Source organism: Capsicum annuum, chromosome 3, assembly GCF_002878395.1.
Source record: "Capsicum annuum cultivar UCD-10X-F1 chromosome 3, UCD10Xv1.1, whole genome shotgun sequence".
NCBI lineage: Eukaryota > Viridiplantae > Streptophyta > Magnoliopsida > Solanales > Solanaceae > Capsicum > Capsicum annuum.
The window spans coordinates 199,897,853-199,914,927 of NC_061113.1; positions in this window are offsets into that span (position 1 = coordinate 199,897,853).

The window sequence follows — 17,075 nt, forward strand, 5'->3', positions numbered from 1 at the left end:
ATTATCTATTGAATATATCAAATTAATTAAATTTTTTGAAAAATATAATGAGTCTTGAGTGTAGTTAATAGCAAGGGCGAAATAGACACAAAATAGTAAATTATCTCTTTATTTTTCAAAACTAAATAAATAAAAATTAAATAATTCTTTAAGTATATTGGACAAGTACAGATAACCGGAAGGAGTACTACAAAAGTGACCTTAATTTACCCCAAAAAATTAAAAAAATCAACCTTAGGATGAGGTAGGTTAAGGGAATAATAGATGCTATTGTATTGCCAGTAAAGGCAAGAGAGTAAGCGATCCCACAAATTGCATCTTTGGAGTTAGTTCTATCTTAAAGCTTTTTGTGTGATGAATTAAAAATTTTTTAAAACATGTTACTAGAAAGATGAACCTATATATCTGTTTAAAATGAAAAAGCAAGAATATGTAATATTTGATTTAATGGTACTTTAATGCCATTAAATCTAATCTTGCAACAACTTTTTGCATCCCTATATAAACCATATCTCTTTTATGAATACAAGACACACCATAAACGAAACACCACCAAAAAGAAAAAGAAACATCTTCCTTTTTTCTTCTTCTTAAGTTATTTTTTGGACAATTGGTTTAGGAAACCTCCAAACTTTCAGCCACGGGTGCACATGTTTGAAAGTGGTTATGGAATCTTAGGAAGCAATCTACTACAACAATTTTCAATGGAGTTGGACCGCAATCTCTATCAAGGTAGTAGCTTGCCACGATAAAGTATATGACCCTCCAAGTTATTTCTTACATTTTCATGCCTTTTTGATGTTTAGAGTTTTTCCATAGCTCCCCCAAGTAATTTATGACTTGCTGGGACTAATAGTTTTGTCACTAAAAAGTTCATTTGATTTTTAGAGTCAATTTCCTATTTTGATGCTTTCGTTGTTAAGAAAAGAGTATCGTGCCTAAACTTTAGGTAAATGGCCTCAAATGCCAATTCTCGCAGTTCCATTAGCTTCAAATATTGATTTTAGGCTAGAAAGACCCTTGGTTCAGGTCTCAAGGTTTCTAGACTTATTTTGGGTTGTTGGCTGGTTTTTGGTTAAAATGCCTGTTTAAATATGGGGTCCACTTTTGATTGAAACTACCTTAGATTAAAAATTTTATGGAGTTGTTATGTTCAAAATTCTGAATTTAATAGGATAACATAGTTTGTTTATGTTCATGGGGTCTTGAGAAATCTCAAGGATCTGATCGTATACTTGATACTTGGCCAAAACTGTTGTTGCTAGTGCAGACCAAAAATGGATTTCGTATTTGCAAGGCTCTGGCTGCATTTGTAAAGGTAAAGATTATTGGTCATCGCGTTTGAGAACCGACCTTTGCGTTCTCGAATAGTCAGCAGTCGACTGGCCCAGACTTTCTTCTTTGCAATCGTGATGGACTGAGATGTTGGGTTTGAAAATAAGAGGGCGTCATGCGGAAGCTAGTATTTTGCAAATCATAAAGACGATAATTCAGATGACAAAAAACTAAACTAAAAAACATAAATTTTTTATGTTTGGCCAATGTTCTACATATAAAACCTAATACTAAAAAATATAAAAACTAATAAAAGAGAAAATCTCCTCCTAAATAAAACTTTTAGAGGACTATATTATGGATATTATTGTGTTATCGGGTAAGAAAGGGGGCTTTTTATTTATAGAGGTCTAAAATCTTTCCTCTTAGAAAGAGGTTAACCAAATATGAAAGAGTTTTATATTTTTCTTGTAGGAAAAATAAAAGTAATTATGGTACTACTTTTATTTTCCTTCAATAGAAAATTAATACTAAAATTTGTTGAGAAAATCAGGAAAAAATACCTAACAAATCTCTCCTTTTTGTCTTGATTTTCTTGACATAATTTAATCCACCTTTTTCGCGTGCATGATATTCATTCTTCTCATAATGTTCATCACTGTTGCTTGTCATGGTTAAAAATAAGATTTAAAATATCATGATTAAAAATGGGTTAAAAATTAATATTTTATTTTTATTTTTAAAGATGCAACAACAGGAATATTGAAAATGTGCTTGAAACTTCTTCTTTCCACATGTAGTTGAACAAAAATCTTCATTATCATCAAATTGGTTCAAATAGATTTGAACCGCCTTGAGTACTTTTCAACCTCGTTTTACCAAATCATTGGACCTTTGAACCGTAGGTTCTGATACCACTTGTTGGGTTCGAAATTAAGAGGGCATCATCCGAAAACTAATATTTTGTAAATCATAGAGACGATAATTCAGATGACACAAAATGAAATAAAAAAGCATAATATTATTTATGATTAGGACAATTCACCTACATATAAAACCTAATATTAAAAAGAATAAAAACTAATAAGAGAGAAAAAAATCTCTCCCTAAAAAAAAATTTTAAAGGACTACAATGTAGAAGTTATGTTATCATATGAGAAAAGGGATCTTCTATTTATAGATGTCCAAAATCTTTCCTCTTAGAAAGAGGTTAGCCAAATATGAAAGAGTTTTTAGAAAAATAAAATAATAAGGTACTACATTTATTTTCCTTCAATAGAAAATTAATACTCAATTTGGTCAGAAAATCATGGCAAAAGACTAACATAGGATGTATAAGGCTTAACTAGGTCAAGGTCCACGTTTGCAACATGTGTTTCATAATTGTGATGAAGGAACCACTGGGTTTGTTTATTGATGGGAACTCGTTTCCCCCTCATTCATTTCAAGTCCCAAAAGCATTAAACCCTAAAGAGCTCAGGAAATTGTGGAGATTAATTTTTGGGTCTTAGGAGTGAGTTGGAAACTTTGTTGCATTTTTTTCCCGTTATTTATTTCATAAGTTTCCACTAATTTCTTGTTTATTTTTTTGGTTAACCTTAAATCCACATATTATTTTTTTAGGCCTATTTGTGCTCAAATTCCACCCATTTTTTAGGATAAATGATCTTTGAGCTTAGAGGGACGTATTGACGATTTCAAACTTGAGATTCCACAAGCAGGCCCCACATTGAATTTTTAGTTTGACTCTTGATCTGGATAATTTATATACAAAATGGGTATCATTATTCTCATATTAATGCATAAATTACTATTTGATAGCGTGGTAGCATTCAGAGTTTTTTCAGAAGGAAAAACTCTGAAGTAGTGGACTTTACAAGCTTTTAGCGGTGTCCATGTAGGCTATGTTTATTTCTCATAGATTGAACTTTATCATGGTATTAATATAGTATTATTCTAGTTATAGGTGGGTATTTATGAGTTGGTTGATAGTTTTGAATTTTATTGGCCGAAGTTAGCCTGTTTGGGGGCCTTTTTGGGTAGAATTTGGCTCCATTTTTCCTAATAATAGTATAATGATACTTTGGGAATAGTTTGCATTTATTTAAGACCTTGTGATGAAATTGTGAAGCCTTAGTCTAGGTTAAGTAGGTGTTTGCCTTATTATGGACTTTTGGGACTAATAGCGGGCCCCGTCGGCCCTCCTTTTAGGTCAAATGCGTAAGTTAGCTCCTTATAGATCTAAGAGGCCTTTATTCATAACCTTAGACTACATTGAAAATTATAAAGTCTTAGTTCATTTAATGAGTTCGGTCTACCTTTTAACTCGGGCTTGGGCAATTTTTAGGCCTTTAGAACCTTGTACATAGACTTAGTGACTTGAATCTACTTCTCTTATAGATCTAACCATTGAGTTTGGGGATTTAATATTGATTTGGACTTAAAAGGAATTTATGGATTTGGGTTATCATTACTTTGAAATTTATTTACTAGTTTCGGTTCAAGTCCGACATTCATGATCTAATCGCGGTACTTTGTTATAATGATACTATTCTCCAGTTTTGGTTCAAATATGGTAGTTATGGTTCAAAGGGAGTTTCAGGTATATTGTCACTCGTTGGTACACTTTAAATTTATTATCATCGGTATTTTCTTCCTTGTCTGTATCTATTGAGCTTATGTAAGCTCGATTAGTTTATTCCACTCGTGTTTGTGTTTTATGGGATTATGGGGGCTCAGTTAGGTTGTAGTTAGATTGTATTTACTTTCAAGTTACTTATTCTATATATTTACCATATTTTCCCAATTTGAAGTATTATTTCTGCTTCTGCCTCTTCATTCCCGACTTTAGCTTACATTCTCTCATTTTATTATACTTCTATTATAAATTAGCTTAGTCGACCTATGATACCTACTAAATACCTATCATTTTTTATACTCATTTCTGATGTAGATTTGAGTATGAGCTATTGCCGCTAATGTTACTTTTAGGCTTACTATCGCTTTAGAGATAGGGTGATCTTTCAGAGTTGAAGTTGATTCTCTCTCCTTCTTCTACTTTTGGATAGTCTTTTGCATATTTTGAAACTACTTGTAATTTTCTATGGAAAAAAGGTTCAAAATATACACAAACTTATGCAAAATTTGCTATGACACGCCTCAACTTTGAGGGGGTCCTATAATCCCCTTTGACTATTTATTATTATATTTCTGTGGCATATTTTGTCCAGCTGAACCACTGCATGAATACACGTACACTGAGAGCATGATGGGTCTGAAATGGTCCACCTGGACAAATAATTGCCTCAAAAATACGATAATAAATAGTCGAGGGGGTCATAGGACCCTCGCAAAGTTAAGGTGTGTTACAATAAATATTGCCAGAGTTTAAATATATTTATGACTCTTTTCCCTATTTTCCACTATCTAGAACTCTTATTTTTTATTTAGTGGCTCTTGTACCTACCTTATCAGGTCGTGAGATACTCTTTTGCACATTTTCTCCTTTTTCTCGGTCGCCCAATACTATAGTATTTATATATTCCATTGCTTGGTATTTCTATTACATGTCTAAATTTTGTATTCTTTTTTATTCTGCCATTTAGCCCATTACTTGTCGTTTTGGGCTATGATTTGGCTTACCTACTGGGATATTAAAGTAGGTGTCTTCATGACTTGAGAAATCAGGCCATGACATATTAGTATCATATCCAGGTTCACTGGTTTTTATGGTATAAGAGCAAGTGTCTAGTAGAGTCTCATGGATCAGTATGATGACGTATGTAGCCTATCTTTAGTGGCTACAGGATATTGTAAGGAAAATCTCACTTTCTTAGTTCATTTTTTAACGTTGAGTCTATAATGGTTTCCAAACTATTATTATTTCACTCTTTTGTAGATGGCTAGAATACGAGCTACAACATCCAAGGATGAAAATCCCATGCCTACAACTAGGACACCCAATAGAGGCCAAAATTGACCCACAGGTTGAGGCCATCTAGAGTTGTGCACTTGCTAGGGAGCAGGCCAGAAAGCATTGCTCCTAAGCCAGAGGTAGCTCCAGAGGTCCAGCCACTGGTAGGCCTGGGATAACTCAGGTTTAATCGAGATTTATATCTTCCTCGATGCTCAGAGTTATGTTGCTTTATTTATTGGGGTTAGTATACGATGCACCATCTGATGGTGCTCAGTCAGCGGACCAGAGTGGTACTGATTTAGGAAGCAGCCTACAACTGCGGCTGCCAGAGTTGAGGTTCATCCAGCATCGGTAGCTGTACAGCTGGCATCCGGTCACCCTATTATGACTATCGAGGAATAAAATATATTGAGACGATTTCTAATATTAGAACCACCTAGGTTTGTAGGGGCTCTAGGTGAGGAAGCATTTAAGTTTCTAACTAATCGCAAAGAGAGGCTCCGTAATTTAGGCCTAGTAGAGTTGCATGGTGTGGACTACACCACCTTTCGATTTGATTGGGTAGCCAGATAGTAGTGGCGATGTTATACGGATTCCAGGCCAGTTGGATCTCTCCTATGACATAGACTCACCTCTTTGAGACTTTCTTGGAGAAGTATATGGCTCGCAGCCTGTACGAGCGCCTGAGGGATCAGTTTAGCAACTTGGATCAGGGTTGTATAATGGTTGTTGAATATGAGGTGAGATTTCATGAGTTGTCCAGACATGCTACTATGATATTATCTATTGAATATGAATGGATTTGGTATTTCATCAGAGGGCTGAGACTTTCTCTTTGCATGGCTACTCAGAGCCTAGTTACTGGTGGCAGGTCTTTTATGGATATTTTTTATTATGCTCAGACTATGAAGGAGATGCATCGTGAGGCCCAAGGGAGCAATGATAAGAGGTCGTGTCAGTAGGCCAATTACAGTAGGAGCCACATCAGGTCATAGTTGAAAGGCAGAGGATTTTAGGATAGGTACCCTTAGTGTTAGTTTTATCAGTGTCAGGGTTAGTCTAGTAGACCCGTTCAGGCAACACTTTATATTACTGACGAGATTTAGCCTTTTTATAGTGACAATTGTGGTCAGTCCCCAAGGGATACACAGTCAGGATCTTCAGGCCAATGTGGCCATTACGGGTCAGTCAGACCTTCTAGACAGAGTAGAATGCTCGGGGCATGTTATGACTACGGAGTCGTCGATACAGTTATCCCAAAGTTATGGAGTAAGTTGTCTCATCAGATGATTGCTGGTCACCTGGTATTTATTCTATTTTTCTAAATTATTACTAGTTATCCATGGCATGCTAAGCTCGGGCCCAAATTCTAAATATAAAAATATTAATAGTTTAATTAAATTTTTTGATTTATAGTATATTCTTTTACTGTATAATTAATAAAACCAAATGACACATCAAAATGAATTATTCATAAATTTTCATTAATACTAAATTTGCCAAAAATTTATAACAAAAAAATGTAAAGAGTAATTTAATTGGCTTTCTTATTCATAGTTATAGTATTTTTAGTTTTGACGTACTCCGTGCAAAATTATTTTCCTCCATAAATAAAGAGTAATCTTCATTACATTACCTTAATTAAATAGTACCAATTTACTATAAGTTTTTTGCTATGTAAAAATTCAGTTGTCTTAATTTTGATTTAAAAAAATTATTAAGACCATTATCATTATATAAAACATATTCATTACAAATTAAGTATAAACATTAAAAATAAAATATAATATAAATCAGACAAAGTAAAGGGATAAAAGAATTCCTAAAAATTTGTTACTCTTTCAATTATATGTCTTACTTCTTTTTTGGAAAGTCCCCAAAAAGATTTTTTCTATATTTAGTAATTTTTTAAAATTTTAACATTCTACATGACAAGTCTAAGACCACAAGATTTTAAAATGACATACTCCATCCATCTCATGTTAGTTGTCCACATTATCAACAATAAGCCCAAATTATTTGTTAATTTGCAAAATAAAAGAGAATTAATTAATTTTTTCTATTTTACTCTTACAGTTGAAATGCTTTTTAAAGTGTATGCAAATTTATAATTTAAAAAAAAAAATTTGTAAAACTACTCTTCTTATTTATGATTATGTAAGGGCATGTGATGAAGAAAGTGGATAACTAATATGAGATAGAAGGAGTACATCTTTAATTTAAAACCATAAAATTCAAAAACTCTAATTAAAATGAAAGGAGTACAATATGAAAGACTCAAAATACATCAATCTTAAATATTTATGTAAAAATAAACTTGAAAGAAAAAGAATTGAGTGTCAAATAAATTAAGGAAAAGACAAAAGAAAGAAATGATTGTAAAAGAAATATAAAAAAGACAAAAGAAAAAGCCACATGGAGCAACATGAACGAATAAAAAAATTTGTAAGGACTACCAAAAATTGGTATCCTCACTTTATATAAGTGCTTGTCTCATTTGGCCCGTGTTAAACGCAGGCCCAAACTACATTAATATTTGAGAAACTCACATAAATCCGTGAATCTTTAAGTGATATTACATAAAATCCCCACTATTTTGGTAATTATATTTTATCTCAATATTTTAAATAGTTATACATATGTTAAGCGATGATACATATAAAAAAGTGATACATTTGAAACAGATCAATTCTTTATTTAAGGAAGTAACAGATTTTTTCTGATTTCAACAACACAAATCACGCCAAAATTGTTACAAGTGTTAAAAACGCAATTTCAGTCGACAAGAGCTCAAAATTGAAGCAACCCAAAGTTTTTGAAGCAAACCAGATTACAAACTCAATTTTTTCGAATTGAGGAAAAAATCGATCTTCGTTTTAATTTTCTGACTAACTTTAATGGTACTCGTGATTGCTTTGCTGTGTCATTCCAAGGAATGGATTTCAAAAACTAGGTACGATAACTATCGGGTTGATGGTATTGTAATTCATAAAAAAATGTCATACCGCAATTTAATGGACGCTATATCAATTTGATTGAAAATTGACATCACTCTGAAAAGAATTCAAGCCAAATACGTTATTCAAGGCAATTCATCAACGTTGAAGATTCATAATGATATGACTGTGAAACTTTTTCTTCAAACTTTGAAATAGAAAACTATATTCGGAAATTATCCACTATATATTACAATGAGTGATATTGTAATTGACAATGATGAATTTCGATACAGATGATATGGCAATTGAGTGCTATGATATTATTGAGCCATCTGAACTTGTTGTAGCTATAGTTGGTAACGTTGAATCTTTATCAGTTGTTGATCTGGGTGGTGAACAAGTAATAAGAGATTGCTATAATGGAGTTGTAAAGGTGAAGCAAAAGTATAAAAACAAAGCTACTCTTATATCGGTAATACGTAACTATGCAATCAAGCACAGGTTCAATTTCAGAGCTGAGAGATCTGACAAATAGAGGTTTAATTTTAATTTTTCAACATCAATTTCTGATTTAATTCGCAATTGATACATCTGGAATTTTTAGTGATACATTTGCATAATTTTCACAGAATTGTATTGAAGCATGGATTTGGATATTGTTTGTTGTAATACGTGATTCATATAAAAACTTTCTTACTATGAATTGTGGTGTTTTTGGATAACAAATAACCAGTTTGTAAGGTGATTCATAAGAATGATACATTTGTTATAATTAAATTTTTAAAATAGTGATTCATATGGTAGATGGTGTTATTGTGTCAGAAAAGTGGTGATACATTTAATCTGAGTTTAATAAAGCATAACAACTATAGTTTGATTCATTTGAATGATAAATATGTGATCATTATAATTGATAAATGGTAATTCATATGGTAATGCATAATAATGTTTGTGATTTTATAGAGTAAAGGTGATTCATATGCATGATACATATGTCATTATTTTTTTTGTTAAGTAGTGATTCATATGGTAAATGGTGATTCATATAATAACAGATTAACAAAACTTCATATTTGTGAAATATTTTATTGGCGTTTATTTTAGTTATGTCTTGCTTTGTAAATCTCCTGAATGTAGTTGGTTATTCAAGGCGTCATGTAAGCTTGGTACTAATACATTCATAGTGCGTACTTTTAATTATGAACACACTTGTCCATTAATGGACAGAGTTTTTGAGCAGTAGCACACAACAATTGCTTTTGTAGCTGGAATAACAGCTCCAAAGTTACTGAAAAATAGAAGAATAATCACCCCAAGTGACATTGTTGAAGATATAAAAAGGGAACTTAGTTTGGACATAGATTTCATGAAGGCACGGCATGCTAAAGAGCGTCCTTTAAAGATATTGAGAGGGCGATCAGTAGACGGATATAAGAAATGCCTTCCTACGTATACATATTGAATTCTGTTTATCCCAATTCACATATAAGGATGCATAAGTCTCTGGATAATCAGTTCATGTATCTATTCGTAGCATTACATCCTTTTATTAGGGGATTTAAGTATTGTAGGCCTGTTGTGGTAGTAGATAGATATCACATGAGTGGACCATATAAGGGAACATTCGGTTTAGCTAGCAAACTTGATGAAACAGATATTGCACATAGTGATTATTTTATATTTTTCCAGCAAATTATGGTAATTGTTATATAAATTATACCTAATGATTAGTTGATGTTATGTATCAGGTCATATATTGCCGCTTGCGTATGGGGTTGTAGATTCTGAGAATGAATCCTCATGGACATAGATTTTCTAGCAATTTAAGTGTGCTTTCAGGGAGCTTTATAATATGTATGTTGTCTCTGATAGACATGAATGTATAATCAATGCAGTTAGTATGGTGTATCCATGTATACCACATTTTTGCCTGTGTTTAGCATCTTTAGAATAATGTCTGCAAGAATTATAGAAAAAGTAAGGACAAGCTGACCAACGAGTTTTTTGCCATGTCTAAAGCGTACAAGTGGGATGATTTTGATGAGCTTATGTGTAAAGTGGGAAAGATTGATAATAGAGTAAAGGTATATCTGGAAAATGCTGGATTTGAAAAGTGGTCACGAGTTCATACTCCAATAAATAGGGGGAGGATAATGACTTCTAACATTGCAGAATGTATCAACTCTCGTCTAGTTGAGGCACGTGAACTACCAATTTTAGATTTTCTTGAACAGGTCAGAATCTTATTTGGTGCGTGAAACCGCAAAAATAGAGACTGAACTAGCTTTCTTGCTAAGAACTCATTGGGAGGTAAGTTTCAACAAATTCTTCAATTGGATGAGGCAAAGTCATTGCGTATGATAGTAAGTTATTTAATATTTATTATACTTTGAGTAATTTGATTTGCCGACTATTTTAACTTTCTGATAACATATGTATCAAAGTGATACATTTGGAACTCATATGTATCATTTTGATATATCTGTAAAAATATGCCTCCACTTGAAATCTCATTATTTATATTTAATTAATCTGTAATATTTATGATTCATATATTACGTAGACTAACATAACTCTTTATGAAAAAATATTTTCAGATTAGGGAATCAACTAACTACATATACGGTGTGTATGAAGAAAGAAAAAAATACATTGTTCGGTTGGATAATACAACATGCAAATGTGGTAGATTTCAGCTTGATGAGATACCATGTGCGCACACTATTGCTATTTTGAAAATCAAACATGTAAAGGAAATGAAGCCATATTGTTCTAATTACTACAAGAAAGAGACATTAGTCAAGACTTATGAAATGCCATTGTGTCCAATGCCCAATAAACGAGATTGGCATATACCATAGGAGGTGTTAGAAGATGTGGTTTTGCCTCCAAAATATAAATGCCCACCAGGAAGACCTAAGAAAGGAAGACAAAAGAAAAGTATTGAAAAGCTTTCATCAACCTAAAATCGTTGTGGTAAGTGTAGGTATGAGGCCATAACAGACGCACTTGCAACTATTTTCCATTAGAGATGTGACATTTTTCTTTGAAGTTGAGTCAGACTTGTTTACTTAGTTCAATATTTTGAATTCAATAATTTGAGTTAAATACTCAAAAATTTATTATTTGAGATATTTTGTTTACAATGAAAAGAGAAATTTTGTTTTCAGATCAATTCTTTTAATTTGTTAGTAGTATTCTCTGATGTAGATATGTTAAAGTTCATGATAGTTATGTGATTAATACAACCCATTTCTTTTACATTGTTTATATATTTCATCGGGTGAGAAATGTTAGTGATACATTTCGAACATGAAATTACGAGGAGATACATATTAATAATTTTAATACTATTATATGATTAATATCAATCGATCATGAAATTTATGTATATCATATTAGTTATTAAACTCAACAGGTCAATTGGTTATACATTTTCAGCATAATGTTGACAGTTGATACATATTTAAAATTTTAATACTATTATATGATTCATATTAACCGTTTGTTAAATTTGTGTGATTCATATTAGTAATTAAACTCAACAAGTAATTGGTTATACATTTTCAACATATTTTTTTTTTCAGTTGATACATACTAAAAATTTTAATACTGTTAAATAATTCATATTAATTGTTCATGAAAGTTATGTGATTCATATTAGTAATTAAAGTCAACAGGTTAATTAGTGATACATTTTCAACATATTATTTTAAGTTGATACATATTAAAAATTGTAACACTGTTATATGACTCATATTAATTGTTCGTGAAAGTTATGTTATTCGTATTAGTGATGTGTAATTTATTGTTAAGGCTATTAAACACAACTGGAATGTTGGTGACACATCTACAACAAACTATTTACTAGTGATTAATATTAGACCATCTGTGATTGTTAACAGAATTATTATGCTACATATCAATTGTAAGACACCTGAAATGCAACTCCAATTATCGCCAATTTGAGATTCCATACACCAGAAATAGATAAATTTCACTTTCTTGGTTGGTTTATGAAACAATAAATGTCATGACATTAAACACATAAAACACATTGTCTTGAAATATTCAGAAATTCCCAAACGTAAGAAAAAAATATCCATAAATCAACAAACATAAGAAACCAATTATGTCACCCAACAAATTCTAGACAGATACTGTTCAACATGAATCATCTTTGTATCCTCAAATGGAATAAAGATGCATTTAGGCCAAGGCGGATCCTGATTGTTACTAAAATATCCAGTGCATGCCTTGTTCACACCATACAAGGATACGTATCTTGTACGATGCTTTTCTGGATCAAACTTTGAAGAAGGTATTTGATGTCCATCACTTAAATATTCAGCATACGCCGCTACAAACAAGCCACAATCCCTAAAAAATAGAAAAATAGGTATTTTATGGGTTGCTGTGAGCTCTTATGTAAAAAAAAATATATTTAAAAGAATAAATGATACTTACAACGTGTCGCTTGATTGATGCACAATCCCATCAACAATCTGAACATCAAATGGATGTTGGTCTATTTTCCTTGTATGCTTCTATTAGTGACCTGTCTGTGTGCTCTTTTTTTTTTTTGAAAAAATCAGATATTGTCAGATAAGTTGACAATATTTCAGCAAACTCCTTTATCTCTTCATCATGACCTCTATGATCTTTTAGCGAGTCATACACACAAATACATCTTTCCTTAAGTACTATGATTGCCAACAACCAGTGAAATGACCCCTTACAATTTATTGGCACATACACCTCGCCAGTCAAATGCCATGGAATACCGGCTGGAATGGAAAGACCTTGAATAATCTCATAAATTGATCTCTCTACCGAAGCCACTTTCATTGAATAAACATTTTATACCTGCGAGCTAAGACCAATCTCAGATTGACTTTGGTGATAATGAGTGTATGTGTCATGGATGTAGTTCTTGAACATGCAATTCACAGTGGTATATCTATATTCACTGGTTGTGTATAATTTTTCTTTCTTTTTAAAATAGTAGAATACCACATCAATATGCTGTAATAGAAAATTAAAATATGTAAGAACACGTGATTCATATAAGCCATAAATATGACAAAGTGAAATCCAGTTGATACTTATGAATTTATAACAACATAATATATGAACAATATGTATTACAGATTAGTTCTTGTGGTGGCATTTTTTTACATATGTATCACAGTGATACATATGAGTACCATATGTATCACTTTGATACATCTGGTACCAGAAAAGGTAAATTAGACAGCAAACATCAATTTGGTTGGGTCATGTTATAAAAATCAGCCTGTGCTTAAATTATAAACATCAATAAATCAATAAAACTGTTATTTGCTATATATATTTTTTTCTGATGCATACCTCATCATTCCAACATTTACTTGATTGGGCCATGTTATAAAATCAATTTTTTTCACCAGGAGTGCAACTACAAAATCAAACTTTGGTTTATGGTCAGCGTATTTGACCGTGTAGTGCTCATCTTTCTCTTTCTTAAAAGCAAATATGATTTCAGTCAATATTGAGAGTAATATAAATATATGATATTATGAATGTAACAACCTAGGACTACCCCCTAGTCATCACACAGTGCTTATAGTCCCGAGGAACCATAAGCTAACCCATAAGCTGGTACCTACTGTGAGCATTAAAATACATGATCATAAATATGGAAGAATACTGAAATGCCATAAGGTTTTAATAATGAAACAACTACTGAATTATGAATCTGGCATAATACTAAAATCAGAATAATCTGAATAACTAACTGTAGTGTCTAAAAAGCCTCTAAATTAAATACTGTGAGTTGATGGAACAGGCCCCCAACTAACTCTACTAACTACTGAGATAAATATATAAAGTAGTATAATCTATCCTCGGATGATAAGGACTCACCACTGCTACTGTACTATTGATGATCTGAGGGACTAAGTGCGATTTGGGAACTGAGCGTCAACACCTATGATATAATACATCATAGCGCAAAAGAAAAGGTATATGATTAGTACTTTGAATGTATTGGTATGCTAAATGAGGTAGGCTGATATGCATGGTTTCATGAGCAGAACTAATAATTAACTGGATATGCATGTAAAGCATAGAGTACTAGATAAAGAGCATGGAATTTATAGATACTGAAAAATGCATGAAAGTCTGTAACAACTGAGGATGTATGACCAAGCATATAACATGAACTAAGTAAAATATGTAAACTGCAATACTGAAATGACTGAAATTTGTATGCTTTGGTCAAACAATACTAAGTTTGAATAATTGAACTGAGACTATAACTGAGACTATATCTAAGAATGTGGGAGGTATCATCTAACCGACATTCCCCAATTTGAGCTAATCGGGGTCCAACCTATAACCCTAGTTGGAAGGGTGTTAATACCATGCCACGGGTACTAATAATGGTTGTCTGGATCCACTAAACTGATATAATGTTCAAAGGACTAAGGGTGTCAAGCCTGAACTGATGGGTCACCCCTGCGAGATAGTCAAGCCTAATCTAACGGTTGAATTCTCATACCCTACGCTGGCTACGTAGTTTTGGAGTATAGGGACTGCTACTAATGACTTTACCTATCTGAAGGGGAAGTCATCATCCCTACACTCACTCGGTGCTAAATCCTACTCCCAAATGAAAGACACTGAAATACTAGACTGTTCTGAGTTTAACTGACTATTATTTGACTATTCTGAAGTGCTCATAGTATATTCTGAAGACTGTTCTGTAATGTACTGAGACTAGACTAAATAAACAGCCATGGATTTTAGGTATTCAATACCCCCAGGACTTAAAATAATTATAGTAAAATTACACTAAAACTTAAATATCAAAACATGAAGGCTCTTAATAAATAAATCACTCTTGTAGACATTTTATCAAATACTTGTAGTTCATGGCTTAAGACAATCATAGGAATGTCATAGAACTTGTAAAAATAGTATGAATTCAACATAATCGATCTAAATCATGGTTTAATTCAATAAATAATAATATTAAATCATGGGGGATTGAATAATAACAATAATCGCATGGTAACATGGTATAAATTCATAGTTCATGGAGATTCATGGGTGAAATCACAATTTAAAACATAATAACTTGAAAAGATTATAACTTGGTGATTAAAATGGATTTCTAGGGCTCCATGGATGAACATCTAACATACCTTAATTGAGGGATTTCTTGAAGTTCTTGGTGAATTCTTGAGGATTGGCCTTGAATTTGAAAGCTAGGGTTCTTGATTGGGAGAGAATCTTCTTTGATTTGGGGGAAAAGTTATTAAAATAATGAAATAATGGGTTAATTAGGGTGAATTTTGTGTTAAAGGATGACTGGGGTGAGGGGGAAAATACTGTAATGCCCTCAGATTTAAAACTTAGAATTATTGAAAAATTCTCAATTTTGTGAGTTGGCGCGACACTGTGCTATCGCACCGTGTCACTGGAATTGGAAAACTGGGAACTGAGGGCTTGGCGCGACGTGGAGGAATTGCGGTACCTTTTTGATTCTAAAATTCACCCTTGGCGTGACGCGCCATTATCGTGACAGGGCACTGGAAAAGGATAGTTGGGATTTTATCTTACCGCGCGATGCGGTGGTTTCGTGAAGCTTCACTAGAAATTGACAATCATCATTTATGCTGGCTCCGCGATGCGCTAAGGGTTAAAATGTCGGTGTTTAATGACTGATACTTAAAATTGCCATAACTTCTCACCCGGTTATTGGATTTGGGCGAATTTTATATCGTTGGAAAGCTAATTCAATTTCCTACGAAATGACAGGATCTAAACTGCAAAATAATGAGTGTTTCAAAAATTTTATATACAAATACTCATGTGGTGGGGCTTAGATTATGATAGGGAAATATGGGGCGTTACAATATCTCCCCTTGGGATCATTCGTCCCTGTATGAAACTGGTTAAGTTGAGGAAAAATTGATGGACAGAGCTTACACACCAAACATGCATATCTGATGCATGGAATGCATGACTGAACTAACTCATGAATGGATGACTGACATGAACATGATGTGAAACTAAAATTGAGCATGATAGAGGAAAAATCTTAAGAAAATTTGGTACCTTATACTGAATTTGGATTTGTGGAGAAAAGATGAAGGTACTTGGTCCGAATATCTGCCTCTGCTTCCTAAGTGGCTCCCTCAACAGACTGATTCCGCCAAAGAACTTTGACTAGTGGAACTTCTTTGTTCCTTAGTCTATGAACTTTATGATCAAGAATTTCAATTGGAACTTCCTCAAAGGAAAGATTGTTCTGAATATCCGTACTTTCTAAGGGAAAAACTACAGCTGGATCACCAATACACTTTTTCAACAACAAGACATTGAACACTGGGTGTACTGATGCTAAATCTGAAGGCAACTCAAGCTCGTAAGCTACTTTTCAGAAAAGACTGAGAATTCTAAAAGGATCGACATATTAGGGAAATCTCTTCAATCTTTTCATGGGAGAGATTTTCAAGTACATAAAATCACCTACCTCAAACTCGAGATCCTTTCTCCCACGTCAATATATGATTTTTGTCTGCTCTGGGCAGCCCTAAGTCTTTCTCTGATCAACTGAACCTTCTCTAAGGCATCAAACACAAGGTTAGGCCCTACTACCGTGGCCTTAACTACTTTAAACCAACCAATAGTAGATCTATATCTCCTACCATAGCGAGCTTCATAAGGAGCCATCTAAATACTGGAGTGATAGCTGTTATTGTATGCAAATTCAATCAAAGGAAAATGGTCATCCCAACTACCTTGAAAATCAACATCGTATGCTCTCAGCATATCATTTAGAGTCTGAATGGTCCTTTCTGCTTGACCATTTGTCTGACAGTTGAAGGGTTTACTGAGATGGACTTGGGTACCAAGACCCTTTTGGAATACTTTCCAGAAATGAGAGGTAAACTAGG